Below are 21,629 nucleotides of genomic sequence, written 5' to 3' on the forward strand. Positions count from 1 at the left end.
GGAAGATGGACTCATACAACATCGAACATTACAGTGCAGTACAGGCCCTTTATGAAACCACTGGGCTAATAAAGGACGTTAGACTCAGAAAGCATCACAGGTCAGCACTGGCCGTTTATGCAACTGCTCGGCTAATAAAGGATCATAGACTAAGACAACATAGAACATTACAGCGCAGTACAGGCACTTTATGGAACTGTTTGGCGAATAAAGGAAGATAGACTCATAGAAAATAGAGCTGAAAATGTTTTGCTGGAAAAGCGCAGCAGGTCAGGCAGCATCCAAGGAACAGGAGAATCGACGTTTCGGGCATAAACCCTTCTTCAGGAAACCCTTCTTCAGGTTTATGCCCGAACCGTCGATTCTCCTGTTCCTTGGATGCTGCCTGACCTGTTGCGCTTTTCCAGCAACACATTTTCAGCTCTGATCTACAGCATCTGCAGTCCTCACTTTCTCCTCATAGAAAATAGAACATTACAGCGCAGTACGGGACCGTTATGGAACTGCTCGTCTAATAAAAGAAGTTAGACCGATGGAACATAGAACATTACAGTGCAGTGGAGACCCTTGATTGAACTGCTCGTCTAATAAAGGAAGTTAGACTCAGAAAACATCACAGGTCAGCACTGGCCGTTTATGCAACTGCTCGGCTAATAAAGGAAATTAGACTAATGCAGCGTAGAACATTACTGTGCAATACAGGCATTTTATGGAACCGCTCTGCTAATAGAAGATGTTCGACTCAGAGAACATAGAACATGACAGCGCAGTACAGGCCATTATGGAACTGCTTGGCGAATAAAGGAAGCTAGACTCATAGAAAATAGAACATTACAGCGCAGTACGGGCCCGTTATGGAACTGCTCATCTAATAAAAGAAGTTAGACTGATAGAACATAGAACATTGCAGCGCAGTGGAGACCATTGATTGAACTGCTCGGCTAATAAAGGAAGTTATACTCAGAGGACATCACAGCGCAGTACAGGCCGTTTATACAACCACTCGGCTAATAAAAGATGTTAGACTATTACAACAGGGAAAATTACAGTGCAGTATAGGCCCTTTATAGAACCGGTCACCAAATAAAGGAAGTTATCCTCATACAACATAGAACATTACAGTGCAGTACAGGCCCCTTATGGAACCGCTCGGCTAATAAAGGAAGTTACACTCACAGAACATAAAGCATTACAGTGCTGTACAGGCACTTTATGGAACTATTCGGTTATTAAAGGACATTAGATGAATAGAACATAGAACATTACAGTGCAGCACAGGCCATTTATGGAACCGCTCGGCTCATAAAAGACGTTAGACTAATACAACATAAAACATCACAGCGCAGTACAGGCCCTTCATGGAACCGCTTGGTTAATAAAGGAAGTTAGACTCATACAAGATAGAGCATTACAGTGCAGTACAGGGACTTTTTAGAATCACTTGGCTAATACAGGAAGTTAGTCTAACACAACATAGAACATTACAGCTCAGGACATGCCCATTATGGGACCGCTGGGCTAATACAGTAAGTTAGACTAACACAACATAGAACATTACACGCAGTATAGGCCCTTAATGGAAACTTTTGGCTAATAAAGGAAGTTAGACTAATATAACATGGAACACTATAACGCAGTACAGGCCGTTTGTGGAACCATTCAGCCGATAAAGTACGTTAGACTAATACAACATAGAACATTACAGCTCAGCACAGGCCATTTATGGAAGTGCTCGGCTTTCCCGCCCACTGTCCTAGGACCCCTTCGCCCACCTCCAACACACTGCATCCACCTGGACACCCCGCGCTGGCCTATTACCTGCCCTCGACCTCTTCATTTCCAACTGCCGCCGGGACATTAACCACCTCAACCTGTCTACCCCCCTCCCCCACTCCAACCTCTCACCCTCACAACGCGCAGCCCACCAATCCCTCTGCTCCAATCCCAACCTCACCATCAAGCCAGCGGATAAAGGGGACGCAGTGGTAGTCTGGCGCACTGACCTCTACACTGCTGAAACCAAACGCCAACTCAAGGACACCTCTTCCTACTGCCCCCTCGACCATGACCCCACGCCTCATCACCAAACCATCATATCCCAGACCATTCAGAACTTCATCAACTCAGGCGATCTCACACCCACAGCTTCCAACCTCGTAGTCCGGGAACCCCGCACTGCCCGGTTCTACCTCCTTCCCAAGATCCACAAGCCTGACCACCCTGGCCGACCCATTGTCTCAGCATGCTCCTGCCCGACTGAACTCATATCTACCTATCTCGACACTGTCCTGTCCCCCCTAGTCCAGGAACTCCCCACATCCGTTCGAGATACCACCCACTCCCTCCACCTCCTCCAAGACTTCCGTTTCCGCGGCCCACAACGCCTCATCTTCACCATGGATATCCAATCCCTCTACACCTCCATCCGCCATGACTAGGGCCTCAAAGCCCTCAGTCTTTTCCTCTCCAGACGTCCCCAACAGTACCCTTCCACTGACACTCTCATTCGTTTGGCCGAACTGGTCCTCACCCTTAACGATTTCTCCTTTGAATCCTCCCACTTCCTCCAGACCAAAGAGGTAGTCATGGGCACACGTATGGGCCCTAGCTATGCCTGTCTCTTTGTTGGCTATGTAGAGCTGTTGATCTTCCGTAATTACACCGGCACCACTCCCCACCTCTTCCTCCGCTACATTGATGACTGCATTGGCGCCACCTCGTGCTCCTGCGAGGAGGTTGAGCAATTCATCAACTTCACCAACACATTCCACCCTGACCTGAAATTTACCTGGACCATCTCTGACACCTCCTTCCCCTTCCTGGACCTCTCCATCTCCATTAATGACGACCGACTTGACACTGACATTTTCTACAACCCCACCGACTCCCACAGCTACCTGGATTACACCTCTTCCCACCCTACCTCTTGTAAAAATGCCATCCCGTATTCCCAATTCCTCCATCTCCCACATAACTGCTCCCAGGAGGACCAGTTCCACCACAGAACACACCAGATGACCTCCTTCTTTAGAGACCGCAATTTCCATTCCCACGTGGTTAAAGATGCCCTCCAACGCATCTCGTCCACATCCCGCACCTCCGCCCTCAGACCCCACCCCTCCAACCGTAACAAGGACAGAACGCCCCTGGTGTTCACCTTCCACCCTACCAACCTTCGCATAAACGAAATCATCTGCCGACATTTCCGCCACCTCCAAACAGACCCCACCACTATGAATATATTTCCCTCCCCACCCCTTTCCGCCTTCTGCAAAGACCGTTCCCTCCGTGACTACCTGGTCAGGTCCACGCCCCCCTACAACCCACCCTCCCATCCCGGCACTTTCCCCTGCCACCGCAGGAACTGTAAAACCTGCGCCCTCACCTCCTCCCTCACTTCTATCCAAGGCCTTAAAGGAGCTTTCCACACCCATCAAAGTTTTACTTGCACATCCACTAACATCATATATTGTATCCATTGCTCCCGATGCGGTCTCCTCTACATTGGTGAGACTTGGCCCCTCCTAGCAGAGCGCTTTAGGGAACATCTCTGGGACACCCACACCAATCAACCACAACGCCCCGTGGCCCAACATTTCAACTCCCCCTCCCACTCTGCCGAGGACATGGAGGTCCTGGGCCTCCTTCACCGCCGCTCCCTCACCACCAGACGCCTGGAGGAAGAACGCCTCATCTTCCGCCTCGGAACACTTCAACCCCAGGGCATCAATATGGACTTCAACAGTTTCCTCATTTCCCTTTCCCCCACCTCACCTTAGTTCCAAACTTCCAGCTCAGCACTGTCCCCATGACTTGTCCGGACTTGTCCTACCTGCCTATCTCCTTTTCCACCTATCCACTCCACCCTCTCCTCCCTGACCTATCACCTTCATCCCCTCCCCCACTTACCCATTGTACTCCAGCTTATCTCTCCACGCTTCAGGCTCACTGCCTTTATTCCTGATGAAGGGCTTTTGCCCGAAGCGTCGATTTCGAAGCTCCTTGGATGTTGCCTGAACTGCTGTGCTCTTCCAGCACCACTAATCCAGAATAAAATACATTAGACTAATACAACGCAGAAAATTAGAGCGCAGTATAGTACATTTATGGAACCACTTGGCTAATAAAAGATGTTCCACTAATACAACATAGAACATTACAGCACAATACAGGCCCTTTATGGAATCGCTCGGCGATAAAGAACGTTAGATTAATTCAATACAAAACATTACAGCGCATTATAGGCCCGTTTTGGAACTGCTTGGCTAATATAGAAAGTGCGACTGATACAACATCGAACATGACAGTGCAGTACAGGCCTCTTATGCAACTGCTCGGCCAATAAAGGAAAATAAACTCATACAACAAAGAACATTATAGTGGAAGACAGGCCATTTATACAACCGCTCGGCTAATAAAGGACGTTAGACTAATACAACATAGAACATTAAGCTCAGTACAGACCCTTTATGGAATTGTTCGGCTAATAGAGGATGTTAGACTCAGAGAACGTACAACATTACAGCACAGTACAGGCCCTTTGTGCAACTGCTTGGCTAATAAAGGAAATTAGACTCATCCAACATAGAACGTTCCAGTGCAGCACAGGGCCTTTGTGGAACCACTCGGCTGGTAAAGGAATTTTGAGTAATAGAACATAGAACATGACAGCGTGTTGCAGGCCCTTTATGGAACCACTCAGCAATAAATGAATTTAGACTCATACAACGTAAAATATTACAGTGCTCTACAGGACCTTTATGGAACTGCTTGGCTAATAAAGTAAGTTAGACTAATACAACATAGAACATTACAGCGCAGTACAGGCCCTTGATTGAACCGCTTAGCTAATAAAGGAGATTAAGCGAATACAACATAGAACAAATACAGCGCAGTACAGGTCCTTTATGGAACCACTCAGCTAATAAAGGACGTTAGTCTAATTCGACACAGAACATTACAATGCAATACATGCCCCTTATGCAACCGTTCAGCTAATAAACAAAGTTATAATATACAACATAGAACATTACAACTCAGCACAGACCGTTTATGCAACCGCTCGGCTAATAAAAGAAGTTAGACTTATACAACAGAGAACATTACAGCGCAGTACAGGCGCTTCATGGAACTGCTCGGCTAATAATGGAAGATAGAGTGTGACAACATAGAACAATACAGTGCAGTACATGCCCTTTATTGAACCGCTCGGCTCATAAAGGAAGTTTCACAAATACAACAAAGAACATTACAGCGCAGTGCAGGCTGTTTATGGAACCAGTCTGCCAATAAAGGAAGTTAGACTCATACAACAAAGAGCAATACAGCGCAGTACAGGCCCATTATGGAACTACTTGGCTAATGAAGGAAGTCTGAGTCATAGAATATAGAACATTACAGCGCAGTACAGGCCCTTTCTGGAACTGCTCAGCTAATAAAGTAATTTAGACTAATACAACATAGAATATCACAGTGCAGTTCAGGTCGTTTATAGAATCGCTCGGCTAATAAATAAAGTTACAGTCATAGAACATAGAACATTACAGCGCAGTACAGCCCCTTTATGGAATCACTCGGCCGATAAAGGATGTTTGAGTAATACAACAGCGTAGTGCAGGCCCTTTTTGGAACCACTTGGGCAAGAAATGAAGTTAGACTAATACAAAATAGAATATTACAGTGTTATACAGGCCCTTTATGATACCGCTCGGCTGATGAAGGAATTCGGACTAATACAACATAGAACATTACAGCGCAGTACAGTCTCTTGATTGAACCGCGTGGCTAATAAAGAAGAGTAAATGAATACAACATAGAATAAATACAGCACCGTACAGGTCTTTTATGGAACCACTCGGCTAATAAAGGATGTTAGTATAATACAAAATAGAACATTACCATGCAGTACAGGCCCCTTATACAACCGCTGGGCTAATAAAGGAAGTTAGATTATTAGAACGTCGAGTGTGGTTCTGGAAAAGCGCAGCAGACCAGGCAGCATCCGAGGAGCAGGAGAATCGACGTTTCCTTCAGGAAGGGCTTATGCCCTTTATGTATTGAAAAGCTCAGTTAATAAAGGAAGTTAGACTAATACAACAAAGAACAATACAGTGCAGTGCAGGCCCATTATGGAACCACTCGGCTCATGAAGGAAGTTAGATTCATAGAACATAGAACATGACAGCGAAGTACAGGCCCATTATAAAGAAAGTTAGACTCATACAAGATAGAGCATTACAGCGCAGTACAGACCCTTTCTGGAACCGCTCGGCTAATAATGGATGTTAGACTCATCCAACACAGAGCATTACAGCACAGTACAAGCCCTTTGTCGAAACTCTTGGCTAATGAAAGACGTTAGACTGATACAACATGGAACATTACAGCGCTGTACAGGCCCTTTATGGAATCGCTCGCTAATATAGGCAGTTAGCCTCCTACAACACAGAACATTACAGCGCAGTACAGGTCCTTAATGGAAATGCCCAGCGATTAAAGGAAGTTAGACGAATTCACATAGAACATGACCGTGCAGTACAAGTCCCTTATGGAACTGCTCAGCCAATAAAGGAAGTGAGACTCATTCAACCAAGAACATTACAGCGCAGTACAGGCCCTTTATGGAACCGCTTGGACCATAAAGAAAGTTAGACTAATACAACATAGAACATTATAGCTCAGCACACGCCCTTTATGGAACTACTCCCCTAATAGAGGATGTTAGATTCAGAGAACATAGACCATTACAGCGCAGTACAGGTCCTTTAAGAAACCACTCAATCAATGAAGGAAGTTAAACTCATCGAACATGGAACATGAAAGCGCAGTACAGACCCTTTATGGAACATCCTGGCTAATAAAGGAAATTATGCTATTGCAACATAGAACATTACCTCGCAGTACAGGCCCTTTATGGAACTACTCGGCTAACAAAGGAAGTTAGACTCATAGAACAAGGAATATTACAGCACAGTACAGGTCCTTTAAGAAACCACTCGGCTAATGAAGAAAGTTAGATTTATAGAACATAGAACAGAACAGCGAAATACAGATCCATTATGGAACCGTTCTGCTAATAAAGGAAGTTAAACTCATATAAGATAGAGCATTACAGCGCAGTAGAGACCGTTTCTGGAACCGCTCGGCTAATAAAGGAATTTAAACTAACACAACATAGAATATCACAGTGCAGGAGAGGTCATTTATAGAACCACTCGGACAATAAACAAAGTTACACTCATAGAACATAGAACATTACAGCACAGTACAGGCCCTTTATGCAACCACTCAGATAAAAAAGGAAGTTAGACTAATATAACATAGAACATTACAGCGCAGTACATGCCCATTATGGAACCGTTCAGCACATAAAGGATGTTAGACTCAGAGAACACTACAGCCCAGCACAGGATATTTATGCAACCGCTTGGCTAATAAAGGAAGTTAGACGAATACAACAAAGAACATTACTGTGCAGTACAGACCCTTTGAGGAACCGCTCGGCCAACAAAGGAAGTCAGACTAATACAGCATAGAACATTACAGCGCAGTACAGGCCCTTGATGGAACTGCTCGGCTAAAAAAAAGAAGTTAGACTCATACAACATAGAACATTACAGCGCAGTACAGGCACTTCATTGAACGGCTTGGCTAATAACAATGTTAGACTGATCCAACACAGAGCATTATGGCGCAGAACAGGCCCTTAATGGAACTGCTTGGTTCATGAAGGAAGTTAGACTGAAAGAACTTGGAACATTACAGCCCAGTACATGCCCTTTATGGATCCACTTTACTAAAAAAAAATCTAATCTCAGAGAACATTACAGCGCAGTACAGGCCCTTTATGGAACTGCTTGGCTAATAAAAGAAGTTAGACTGATACAGCCTAGAACATTACAGCATAGTGCAGGCTCTTCATTGATTGGTCTAACTTCCTTCATTCACTAAGCGGTTCCATAAAGGGCCTGCACTGCGCTGCCATGTCCTATGTTCTCTGAGTCTAACTGCCTTTATTAGCCAAGCGGTTCCAATCAAGGCCTGTATTGCGCTGTAATGTTATATGTTCAACGTCCGGTATTAGCCGAGTGGTTACATAAAGGGCCTTTACTGCGCTGTAATGTTCTATGTTGTATTAGTCGAACGTCCTTTATTATCCAAGCGGTTGCATAAAGGGCCTGTCCTGCGTGGTCATGTTCTTTGTTGTATTAGTCTAAGTTCTTTGATTCGCCAATCGGTTCCATAAAGGGTCTCTGCGGCTTTGTGATGTTCTATGAGTGTAACTTTCTTTATTAGCCGAGCTGTTTGACAAATGGCCTGTACTGCGCTGTAATGTTCCATGATCTATGAGTCTAACTTCCTTTATCAGACAAGCAGTTCCATAAAAACCAGTACTGCACTGTAATGTGCTATGTTCTTTGAGTGTAACATTCGTTTTTGGCCGTGCGGTTCCATAAGGGGCCTGTAGTGCACTGTAATTTTCCATGTTCTATGCGACTAACTTCTTTTATTAGCCAAGCAATTCCTTAAAGGGCTTGTACTGCGCTGTAATGTTCTATGTCGTCTGAGTCTAACATCCTCTATTAGCCCAGAAGTTCCATAAAGGGCCTGCACTGTTCTGGCATGTTCTGTCTTGTATTTGTCAAACTTCCTTTATCAACTGGTCGGTTCAACTAAGAGTGTGTACTGCGCTGTAACCTTCTATGTTCTGTGAGTCAAACCACCTGTATTAGATGAGCAGTTCAAAAAGGCCCAGTGCTGCGCTGGAATGTTCTATGTCCTCTGAGTCTAAAATACTTTATTGGCCCAGCTGTCCCATAAAGATCCTGTAGTAGGCCGTCATGTTCTATGTTATATTAGTCTAACTTATTTTATTTGCTGTGCGGTTCCATAAAGGGCCTATATTGCGCCATCATGTTCTCTGTTGTAACAGACTAAGTTCCTTTTTTATCTGAGAGGTTCAATAAAGGGCCTATAACTGTGCTGTAATATTCTGTGATCTATGAGTATGACTTTATTTATTAGCTGAGCGGTTCCATAAACAACCTGTATCGCGCTGTGATATTCTATGTTGTATTAGTCTAAATTCTTTTATTAGCCGAGCGGTTCTATAAACAGTCTGTACTACGCTGTAATGTTCTATGTTTTACGAGTCTCACAATCTGTTTTAGCTGTGCGGCTCCAAAAAGGGCCTGTACTGTGCTGTCATATTTTATGTTGTATTAGTCTAAGTTTCTTTATCAGCCGAGAGGTTCCATAAAGGTCCTGTAATGCGCTGTCATGTTTTTTGTTGTATTCGTCCAACTTCCTGTATTAGTTGGGCGGTTCCATAAAGGGCCTGTACTGCGCTGTACTGTTCTCTTTTGTATTACTCGAAGTTCCTGTATTAGCCAAGCGGTTGCAGAAAGGGTCTGTACTGCGCTGTAATGTTCTATGTTCTATGAGATTAGCACCCTGTATTAGCCGAGCTGTTCCATAAAGGGTCTGTACTGCGCTGTCGTATTCTATGTTGTATTAGTCTAAGTCTCTTTATCAGCCGAGCAGTTCCATCAAGGGCCTGTACTGCGCCGTCATGTTCTATGTTGTATTAGTCTAACTCCCATGTTTTGTGAGTCTAACCTCCTGTATTAGACGAGCAGTTCAAAAAGGGCCAGTACTGCGCTGGAATGTTCTATTTTGTAATAGTCTGACTTCCTTTATGAGCCGAGCGGTTCCAGAAAGGGTGTGTACTGCGCTGTAATGTTCTATCTTGTATGAGTCGAACATCCGTTAATTGCTAGGCGGTTCCATAAGGAGCCTGTACTGTGCTGTCATATTCTATGTTGTATTAGTCTCAGTTTCTGTATCAGCCGAGCGGTTCCATGAAGGGCCTGTACTGTGCTGCCATGTTATTTGTTGTATTAGTCCATGAAGGGCATGTACTGCACTGTAATGTTCTCTGTTGTATTAGTCTAACTTCCTTTATTAGCCAGACAGTTCCATAAAGGTCCTGCATTGCGCTGTAATGTTCCATGTCCTATGAGTCTAACTTCCTTTATTAGCCGAGCGATTCTGTAAAGGGTCAGTACTGTGCTGTAATGTTCTATGTTGTCTGAGTCGAATATCCTCTATTTGCCAAATGGTTCCACAAAGTGCATGTAATGCGCTAAAATGTTCTATGTTGTCTGAGTCGAACATCCTCTATTGGCCGAACATCCCCTAAATTCCTTTATTCGCCAAGCAGTTCCATAAACAGTCTGTACTGACCTGTAATGTTCTGTGTTCTATGAGTCTAATGTCTGTAATTTTCTGAATGGTTCCATATAGGGCCTGTACTGCGCCGTAATGTTCCATGTTGTATTCGTCTGACTTCCTTTATTACCTGAGTGGTTCCATGAAGGGCCTGTACTGTGTTGTAATGCTCTCTGTTGTATTAATCTAACTTCCTTTATTAGCTGAGTGGTTCTATAAAAGGGTCTGGAGTGCGCCGTCATGTTAAATGTTGTATTAGTCCAACTTCCTTTATTATCTGAGTAGTTCCATAAAGGGCCTGTACTGCGCTGTAATGTTCTCTGTTGTATTCGTCAAACTTCCTTTATTTGCCCGCCGGTTCCATAAAGGGCCCGTACTGTGCTGAAATGTTCCACGTCCTATGAGTCTAACTTCCTTTATTAGCCAAGCGATTTCTTAAAGGGCCTGTACTGCACTGCAATGTTCTTTGTTTTCCGAATCTATCATCCTCGATTAGCCGACCGGTTCCATGAAGGGCATGTACTGCGCTCCAATGTTCTATGTTTTTTTAGTTAAACATCTTTTATTCGACGAGCAGCTCCACAAATGGCCTGTGCTGAGCTTTGAAATTCTCTGAGTCTAACTTCCTTTATTAACCGAGCGGTTCCATTAAGGGCCTGTGCTACGCTGTTATACTCTATGTTGTATTAATCGAAATTCCTTTATTAGCCGTGTGGTTCCTTAAATCACTTGTACTGCACTGTAATGATTCGATTAGATTAGATTACTTACAGTGTGGAAACAGGCCCTTTGGCCCAAGAAGTCCACATCGACCCTCTGAAGAGCAACCCACCCAGACTAATTCCCCTACGTTTACCATTTCACCTAACACCATAGGCAATTTAGCATCGTCAATTCACCTAACCTGAACATTTTTGGACTTTGGGAGGAAACCGGAGCACGCGGAGAAAACCCACGCAGACACGGGGAGAATGAGCGAACTCCACACAGACAGTTGCCTGAGGCGGGAATTGTACCTGGGTCTCTGGCGCTGTGAGGCAGCAGTGTTAACCACTGTTCACTGTTGTATTGGTCTAACTTTCTTTATTAGCCGAGCGGTTCCATAAAGGGCCTGTACTGCACTGTAATGTTCTATGTTTTATGAGTGACTCAAACCCTTTATTAGCCGAGCAGGTCCATAAAGGGCATGTACTGCGCTGTAATATTCCAAATTGTATTAGTCTAAAGTCCAGTATTAGGCAAGCGGTTGCGTAAAACACATGTACTGGGCTGTAATGTTCTATATTCAATGAATGTAACACGCTGTATTAGCCGAGCGGTTCTATAAAGGGTTTGTACTGCGCTATAATTTTCTCTGTTGCATTAATCTAACTTCCTTCATTAACCAAGCGGTTTCATAAAGAGCCTGTACTGGGCTGAAATGTTCTATGTTCCAGAAGTGCATCTCTCTTTATTAGCTGAACGGTTCCAGAAAGAGCCGCGTTGCTCTGTCATATTTGATGTTGGATTTGTCGAACTTCCTTTATTATCTGAGTGGTTCCATAAAGGGCCTGTACTGCGCTCTCATTTTCTATGTTATGTGAGTCTAACTTCTTTGTTAGCCAAGTGGTTCAATAAAAGGCCTGTACTTCGCTGGAATGTTCTATGATCTAATCGTCTAACTTCCTTTGTTAGCTGAGTGGTTCCATAAAGGGCGTGTACTGTGCTGTAATGTTCTATGTTGTATTAGTCTAACTTCCTACATTCGGCGAGCGGTTCCATATAGGGCCTGTACTACACTGTAATGATCTATGTTCTCTGAGTCTAACTTCTTTTATTAAGCGAACAGTTCCATAAAGGGCCTGTACTGCCATGTAATGTTCTAACGTCCGGTATTTACCGATCAGTTCCATATAGGGCTTGTGCTAAGCTGTAATGTTCCATTATCTCTGTGTCTAACTTCCATTATCAAACGACCGGTTCCATAAAGTGCCTGTACTCTATGAGTCTAACTTCCTGTATTAGCTGAGCGGTTCCATATAGGGCCTGTACTACACTGTAATGATCTATGTTTTCTGAGTCTAACTTCCTTTATTAGCCAAACGGTTGCGTCAAGGGTCTTTACTGAACTATAACGTTCTATGTTGTATGAGTCTAACAGCCTGTATCAACCGAGCGGTTGCATAAAGGGGATGTGCTATGCTGTAATATTCTACTGCTGTATGAGTCCAACATCCTGCATTAGCCGAGCGGTTCCATATAGGGCCTGCACTACACTGTAGAGATCTATATTCTCGGAGTTTAACTTCCTTTATGAGGTGAGCGGTTCCATAAAGGGCCTGTCCTGCGCTGTAATGTTCTATGTTGTATTAGTTTAACATCCCCCCACCACCAAACCATCATCTCCCAGACCGTCCATAACCTCATCACCTCAGGGGACCTCCCATCCACCGCCTCCAACCTCATAGTCCCACAACCCCGAACCGCCCGTTTCTACCTCCTGCCCAAAATCCACAAACCTGACTGCCCCGGACGACCCATCGTCTCAGCCTGCTCCTGCCCAACCGAACTCATCTCGGCATACCTCGACACGGTCCTGTCCCCATTAGTCCAAGAACTCCCCACCTACGTTCGTGACACCACCCACGCCCTCCACCTCCTCCAGGATTTCCGCTTCCCCGGTCCCCAACGCCTCATCTTCACCATGGACATCCAGTCCCTGTACACCTCCATCCCCCATCACGAAGGACTCAAAGCACTCCGCTTCTTCCTTTCCCGCCGTACCACCCAGTACCCTTCCACCGACACCCTCCTTCGACTGACCGAACTGGTCCTCACCCTGAACAACTTTTCTTTCCAATCCTCCCACTTTCTCCAAACAAAAGGAGTAGCCATGGGCACCCGCATGGGCCCCAGCTATGCCTGCCTCTTCGTAGGGTATGTGGAACAATCCATCTTCCGCAACTACACTGGCCCCACCCCCCATCTTTTTCTTCGCTACATTGATGACTGTATCGGCGCTACCTCGTGCTCCCACGAGGAGGTTGAACAGTTTATCCACTACACCAACACCTTCCACCCCGACCTCAAATTCACCTGGACAGTCTCGGACTCCTCCCTCCCCTTCCTAGACCTTTCTGTTTCTATCTCAGGCGACCGAATCAACACGGACATCTACTACAAACCTACCGACTCCCACAGCTACCTGGACTACACCTCCTCCCATCCTGCCCCCTGTAAAAACGCCATCCCATTCTCCCAATTCCTTCGTCTCCGCCGCATCTGCTCCCAGGAGGACCAGTTCAAAATACGTACAACACAGATGGCCTCCTTCTTCAAGGACCGCAATTTCCCCCCCGACGTGGTCGACGGTGCCCTCCACCGCATCTCCTCCACTTCCCGCTCCTCCGCCCTTGAGCCCCGCCCCTCCAACCGCCACCAGGACAGAACCCCACTGGTCCTCACCTACCACCCCACCAATCTCCATGTACAGCGCATCATCCGCCGTCACTTCCGCCACCTCCAAACAGACCCCAGCACCAAGGATATATTTCCCTCCCCTCCCCTATCAGCTTTCCGTAGAGACCACTCCCTCCGCGACTCCCTTGTCAGATCCACACCCCCCACCGACCCAACCACCACTCCCGGCACCTTCCCTTGCAACCGCAGGAGGTGCAACACTTGCGCCCACACCTCCCCCCTCACTTCTCTCCAAGGCCCCAAGGGAAACTTCCATATCCGCCACAGATTCACCTGCACCTCCACCCACATCATCTACTGCATCCGCTGCAGCCGGTGTGGCCTCCTCTATATTGGGGAGACAGGCCGCCTACTTGCGGAGCGATTCAGGGAGCACCTCTGGGCCACCCGGACGAACCAACCCAACCAACCTGTGGCACAGCATTTCAACTCCCCCTCCCACTCCACCGAGGATATGCAGGTCATTGGACTCATCCACCGCCAAACCACAACAACCCGACGGTCGGAGGAGGAGCGTCTTATCTTCCGACTGGGAACCCTCCAACCGCAGGGGATGAACTTGGACTTCACCAGTTTCTTCATCCCCCCTCCCCCCACCTTGTCTCAGCCGGATCCTTCCAGCCCGGCACCGCCTTCCTGACCTGCAGTCTTCTTCTTGACCTCTCCGCCTCCACCCTACTCCGACCTATCACCCTCACCTTGACCTCTTTCCACCTATCACATTTCCAACTCCCCTCCTCCAAGTCCCTCCTCCCTACCTTTTATCTTCTCCTGCTGAACACTCTCTGCTCATTCCTGAAGAAGGGCCTGTGCCCGAAACGTCGAATCTCCTGTTCCCTGGATGCTGCCTGACCTGCTGTGCTGTTCCAGCAATAAAGTTTCAACTTTGATCTCCAGCATCTGCAGACCTCACTTTCTCCCATCCTGTATCAACCAAGCGGTTGCATAAAGGGCCTGTACTGTGCTGTAATGTTCTATGCTGTATGAGTTTAACATCCTGTATTAGTCGAGCGGTTCCGTATAGGGCCTGCAGTACACTGCAAAGATCCATCTTCGCGGAGTTTAACTTCCTTTATGAGGCGAGCGGTTCCACAGAGGGCCTGTAATGCGCTGTAATGTTCTATGTTGTATTAGTTTAACATCCTGTATTAAACGAGCAGTTCCATATAGGGCTTGTAGTGAGCTGTAATGCTCCATGATCTCTGAGTCTAGCTTCCATTATCAAGTGACTAGTTCCATAAAGTGCCTGTACTGCGCTGTGATGTTCTATGTTCTGAGTCTAACACTGTGTTAGCTGAGTGTTTCCTTAAAGCGTCTGTACTGCGCTGCAATGTTCTATGTTGTATGAGTTAAACTTTCTTTATTAGAAGAGCAGTTTCATAAAGTTCCTGTACTGCACTGTAATGCTCCATGTTCTATGAGTCTAACTTCCATTATCAAGTGACCGGTTCCATAATGTGCCTGTACTGCGCTGCATGTTCTATATTGTATTAGTTAAATTTCCTCTATGAGCCGAGCGGTTCCAATTAGGGACTGTACTGCTCTAATGTTCTATGAGTCTAACTTCCATTTTCAAGCAAGTGGTTCCATAAAGGGCCTGTACTGTGCAATAATGTTCTATGAATCGTACTTCTTTACTGGCCAAGCATTTCCATAAAAGTCCTGTACTGTGCTGTAATGTTCTATGTTGCATTAGTCTAACGCCTGGTATTAGCCAAGCAGTTCCACAAAGGGCCTGTCCTGCGCTGTAATGTTCTTTGTTGTATTTGTCTGACTTGCTTTATGAGTAAATTGTTTACATAAATGGATAGTACAGCGCTGAAATGCTGCATGCTCTATGAGTCTAACATCCATTATCAGGCAACCGGTTCCATATCGGGACTGTACTGAGCTGTAATGTTCTATGTTGTATTTGTCTCACTTTCTTTATCAGACAAGCAGTTCCATAAAAGTCCTGAACTGCGCTGTAATGTTCTATGATCTATGAGTGTAACACCCTGTATTAGCTGAGTGGTTGCACAAAGAGCCTGTACTTCCCTGTAATATTCCATGTCCTATGAGTCTAACCTCCGATATTAGCCTTGTGGTTCCATATACGGCTTGTATTGCGCTATAATGTTTGATGTTGTATTAGTCAAACTTCCGTTCTTAGCCGAACGGTTCCATAAATAGCCCGTACTGCGCTGTAATGCTCCATGTTTTATGAGTCTAACTTCCTGTATTAGCTGAGTTCCATATAGGGCCTATAATGCGCTGTAATGTTCTATGGTGTATTTGTCTTATGTGGTTTATCAGGCAAGCAGTTCCATGAAGGGCCTGTACTGCGCTGTAATGTTCTGTGTTCTATGAGTCTTACTTCCTTTATTTGCCAAGCATTTCTTTAAAATGCCTGTATTGCACTGTAATGTTCCATGTTCTATGACTCTAACTTCCATTAGCGACTGGTTTCATACAGTGCCTGTACTGCGCTGTAATATTCTAACTTCAGCGCCTAACACGCTGTGTTTGCCGAGTGCTTCCATGCAGGGCCTGTCCTGCGCTGTAATATTCCATGTTCTCAGTGTCTATCTTCCTTTATTAGCTGAGTGTTTCCATTAAGTGCCTGTACTGCACTGTTATGCTCCATGTCATATGAGTCTAACTTCATAGATATGTACTACACTGTAATGTTCGATGTTGCATTAGTCTAAATTCCTTAGTCAGCTGAGCGGTTAAATAAAGGGCCTGTAATGTTCTATGTTGTGTTAGTCTAACTTCTGTTATTAGCAGAACGGTTCCACAACGAACCTGTACTGCCCTGTAATGTGCTATGTCGTATTAGAGTATTGTCTGTTTCTAGCTGAGCGGTTCCATAAACTGTCTGTGCTGCGCAGTAATGTGCTGCGTTCTATGAGTGTAACTTTCTTGATTAACTAAGTGTTTCTATAAAGGTCCTGTACTGCGCTGTAACGTTCTATGTTGTATGAGTCTTACTTTCTTTATTAGCCTAGCAGTTCCATAAAGGGTCTTACTGCCCTGTAATGTTCTATGTTGTATTAGCCAAATTTACTTTATCAGCCGAGCAATTCCATTAAGAGCCTGGACTGCGCTGTAATGTTCTATGTTCTACGTGTCTTACTTCATTTATTAGCCGAGAGGATCCATAAATGGCTTGTACTGTGCTGTAATGCACTATGTTCTAGATTACTTACAGATTACTTACAGCGTGGGAACAGGTCCTTCGACCCAACATGTCCACACCGAACCTCCGAATAGCAACCCAACGAGACCAATTCCGCTAAGGTTATACGAGTCTTATGTACTTTATTAAACAAGCAGTTCCGTAAACGGCCTGTACTGCGCTGTAATGTTCTGTGTTGCATTAGTCTAAGGTCTGGTATTCGCCGTGCAGTTGCATAAAGTGCCTGTACTGTGCTGTAATGCTCCATGTTCTATGAGTCTAACACCCTGTATTAGCTGAGCTGTTCCAGAAAGGGCTTTTGCTGCGCTTTAATGTTCTATGTTCAATGAGTCTTACTTCCTTTATTGGCCAAGCGGTTCCATAAAGGGCCTGTACTGTGCTGTAATGTTCTATGTTATATTAGTCGAACTTCCTTTATTAGCCAAACGGTTCCATAAAGGTACTGTATTGCGCTGTAATGTTGTATGTTGTATTAGTCTATTCTCTTATTAGATGAGCGGTTCCATACAAGGCCTGTGCTGCGCTGTGATGGTCTGTAGACTAACTTCCTTTCTTATCCTTGCGGATCCAAAAAGGGCTGGTACTGTACTGTGATGTTCTTTGTTTGTATTAGTTTAATATGCACTATTAGCCAAGCGGTTCCATCAAGGCAAAAATATAATGGCCAAGAGCCACTCAGTATCTCTTAGAGTTCTCTTGGTATGAGGTGAATGTCGTTGCAATGAGGAGGGGCACCAGTGGTATAATGGGAACCACATCACTGGGATAGCAACTCTCCGTGCAGGAGTGGGGGAGCCATGGCTAGGCCTTTGGCTGTAAGTGAAATAGGTGCCATTATCCGTTCGTCAGTAATTCGATTGTATCATAGCCCAAAGGGTTTCGAACGTGGCACTTGTAGTCGGCTCAGAATACTCCCAGAGGAAATTGTTCAGTGCCTGGATGGGGGGAGGAGCAGGGGAAGGTTACATTTCCTGGTTCCAGCTTTCCACCCTTACTTGGAGCTGCATTTAAAGCAGATGGTCCGCATGCGTGTACCTTCACCTGTGGGATTAGTGCGAAAGGTCTGAGTGAGGTTATTATAACCTGAGGGCTCCCAGTTCAACTTATCATTGCGTACCTGTGAATGCAAACTTTGAAAAGTTTTGGTAAATTTATGCAAATATTTTCACACCTTTTAAACCACTATTGGAGGAGGATTATCAGCCGTTGGGATGATTTTGACCAAGCTCCTAAATACATCTCCTCTCACGAGAACGTTTTGATACCAATGTACTCAGGATAATTCTATAAACCAAGTTGCAGACACGTAGAAGGGCCCATCAGGCAAGGGGGTGGTTCCAGACGGCAGGAACATCCCTTTTACACATTTGACTTTTTTAAAACAATTCGACCATGCTTCAGTTCTTTTCGTAGCTGCCTTCTGGAAATTCGGGTGCCATCAGGTTTGTAATAAAGTATTAGCCATTCCCTCCTTGCCCAAGCGTTTCCAATTATGCACAGAATCAATTAGGGTACGAGCGAAGAAGGAACACAAACATGTCCCACAAGGGCCACGCACAGCTTGTTTTCAGTATCGAGGGCGCACCCCATTCGAGTCCAATGTTTGTGCTGTTCCACGGGGTCTCCCCCACCCGGTGAATTCTATATCTTACCCAGGCCTGCCATACCCAGCCTTTTACTGTGTCTAACCGGGTTTGACTCGGAACAAAATGGGGCCAGACGTTTGCACCTACCCACTCATTTCCTTTGAAGACTGCATCAGTTGTCTCAGAGTGTGCTGAACTGCCAGACTGGTTGGACAAACCCAGCATTTCGAATAAGCTATCCCGTGGAAGTTAATTGTGGAAGTTCAATCATCTGTGTTCCCACAAGTCTCCGAAATTGTGGCATATGCCAAAAGCACAAGAGTTGGTAGATATTTGCAGATTTTCCTTTTCAAAGCATGCAAACCTGCTGATCCCTGAGTTAGCTCCAAGCTCCAACGATAAGGACATTTCGTTCCCAATGCCCATATCTCCCACAGTTAATATCTGCCATTCGTCCCTAGTTAGCTGAGTTGTTGCCACTCCCAACAGTGTAATACTGGAGCCTGCCTGTCCCCATTTTGCAGGGTCCCCTCAGGAAAGGGTTGCTCAGAAGTGGTCGCTGGACAGGCATCTAAGGTAGGTTCTGCCCTCAGTGGATATGCTGCTCTCTATCCACCTCCATGGAGTTTGGCACATGGGATATAGGGCTTGCGAGTCATGGACTTATTCGGGTTTTTTTTTGTTCCTGTAACTTGGATTGTGGTTATCTCCCGTTCTGGCCGTCCCAATAGAAAACCACTACTCGCCTCAGTTGCGACTGGGATTCCTTGGATCAGTTCATATTGTTTGTTTGGATCATGACAGTACACCATAAGGAATACATTGCAAAAGCATAGCATTAAACAAATATGAGTCAGCTTCAATATTAAAAGGCTTGATCAACTGCAAATTTTCTGTAACAGGCCACAAACCATTCCCAATAATCACCTCCTGACTCCCAGGGTTAAGGATTACATTCCAGTCTGTGATACCCTGGCCCATCTGTCGTTGCCACTTGGTAACTTCTGCAGAGGACAGGATCAAACAGCAAGGAGCAAACAAGTCCTGAGGAGTGGCATTGTCCATCTGTATTGCCGTATGGACATAATGAGGAAATAGGGCCAGTTTATCCTTATAGTCAGGAGTTCGGTTCATGAACATTACACCGTTTCTTGGGCCAGTCTCTTAGTGAGGATGTCCCAGGACGCTATTCCCCATGATGTCGGCGATGAGGTCGGTGACTGATAGTGGATCCTTCATCTTCAGAGTAAGAAGAAGGTTTAGAAACAGGGTGTGTGTGTGGAGTAGATTTTAGGGGCTTGGTGGGTATCCTGGAATAAAATCCCCATTCCTCATCTCTTTCAGTATCATCCCATCCTTAAGTAGTGTCAGTATGTCAGACATAGGTTCAGGATCCCAAGTGGAACTTAGGTTCTTTTTACAACACTTTTACTTCAACTCATTGTTAACGCTATACATCCTACACTTCCCATCAGATCGCATCCTTCCACTGCCAATTGGCTGAACAATGTTTAATTTGTCTTAAGGGACGGTCCAGGTGAACATTAAACAATGTGGCCATGTCTCAAATTAACCATGAGACACGGACACAAATGATTAACAATGCATAAATGCATAAAAACCATTAATTCTAATTATGTAATTCAGGACTAATAAAATTAATTTAAAAATATTGACTCATATAATTATATTCGTTAATTGAGCGAAACTGAACAAGTGGCTGACAAATTTCACTGTCAATTAATAAGAACAAACAGGTTTTCATGTCACAAAACTGATGCAAATCTGCTTCGGGTTGCATACATTAAATTGGATCAGTATTGTTCTATTACGTGCATATTCCACTCTGCTGTTAAATTACAAGGTTTTCTCCTGTTGAGTATGAGTTTTGTTAAGAATCTTCAATATAAACTGGAAGTTCATTTCCTAAAAATCCACGTTACCAACTCTGAAATCCATTATAATTACGTAGTTCGAGTGTCTCAATTTAAATACTAAGCCAGCGGCCTTTTTGAGTGGGAGCAGCAGCGGAGGTAAGGCGAACCTGGCAGGCTACAGCTAAGGAGCTGGAGCAGCTTCAGAAGTGACGCAGACCAGAGGGGCTGCCTGGAAGGAAAGGAGTGAGTATGAGTACTTACCCTTCGACGCCAGTGACCTTTCTGCGTGGGAACAGCAGCGGAGGTAAGGCGAACCAGGAAAGGTACAGCTAAGGTAAGGGAGATTTTTAAAAAAATTACCCACCGATAGTAGCCAGAGGTGTTTTCCCTCCAAAAAAGGAGCGGGGGCAGCTGCAGAAGTGACGCGCACCAGAGAGGCTGCCGGGAAGGTAAGTAAGTGTCCACATATATTGGCTACTCTCCGTATCTCCTCTGGCTACATCTGCGGGAAGTGCACCCAACTCCAGCTCCTTGAAAACCGTGTTAGTGATTTGGAGCTGGAGATGGATGAACTGCGGATCATTCGGGACGCTAAGGGGGTAATTGAGAGCAGTTACCGGCAGTTGGTCACTTCTGAGGCTCAGGATAATGATAGATGGGTTACAGTCGGGGGGAGGAAAGGGGACAGACAGACAGTGCAGGGATCCCCTGTGGACAATTCCGTCAGTAATAAGTATATCGTTTTGGATACTGCTGGGGGGATGACCTACAAGAGGAAAGCCATAGTGGTCTGTTCTCTGTCACTGAAACTGACGCCGTGGCCCAGAAGAGAAGGGGGCAGAACAGAAAAGTGCTAGTGGTTGGAGACTCGATTGTTCGGAAAATTGACAGGAGATTTTGTGGTCAGGATTGGGATTCCCAGAAGGTTTGTTGCCTCCCTGGTGCCAGGGTCTGGGACATCTCCAATTGGGTGTATAAAATTCTGAAAGGGGAGGGCGAACAGCCAGAAATCGTGTTACATATTGGCACCAATGATATAGCCAGGAAAAGGATCTAGGATATAAAAAGTGATTTCAGGGAGTTAGGGTGGAAACTGCAGAGCAGGAAGAACAGAGTAGTGTTCTCGGGTTTACAACCAGTGCCACGAGATAGCGAGGTGAAGAACAGGGAGCGGACGCTGCTTTACACGTGGCTGCGCAGCTGGTATAGGAGGGAGGGCTTCAGATATGTAGATAATTGGGATGCCTTCTGGGGAAGGTGGGACATGTAAATGAATGACCTGAACTGGAAAGGGAT

At 45.4% G+C, this 21,629-nt stretch overlaps 1 pseudogene; it reads left to right on the forward strand.

Annotated features, from left to right (window-relative positions):
• The window catches only part of LOC148138477 (uncharacterized), a 54,379-nt pseudogene extending 41,983 nt beyond the window's left edge, over positions 1-12,396 (forward strand).
• Positions 12,397-21,629: the final 9,233 nt, after the last annotated feature.

This window comes from Chiloscyllium plagiosum, unplaced genomic scaffold (assembly GCF_037043375.1).
Source record: "Chiloscyllium plagiosum isolate Xiang-an unplaced genomic scaffold, Cpla_swu_hap1 HiC_scaffold_40, whole genome shotgun sequence".
Lineage (NCBI taxonomy): Eukaryota > Metazoa > Chordata > Chondrichthyes > Orectolobiformes > Hemiscylliidae > Chiloscyllium > Chiloscyllium plagiosum.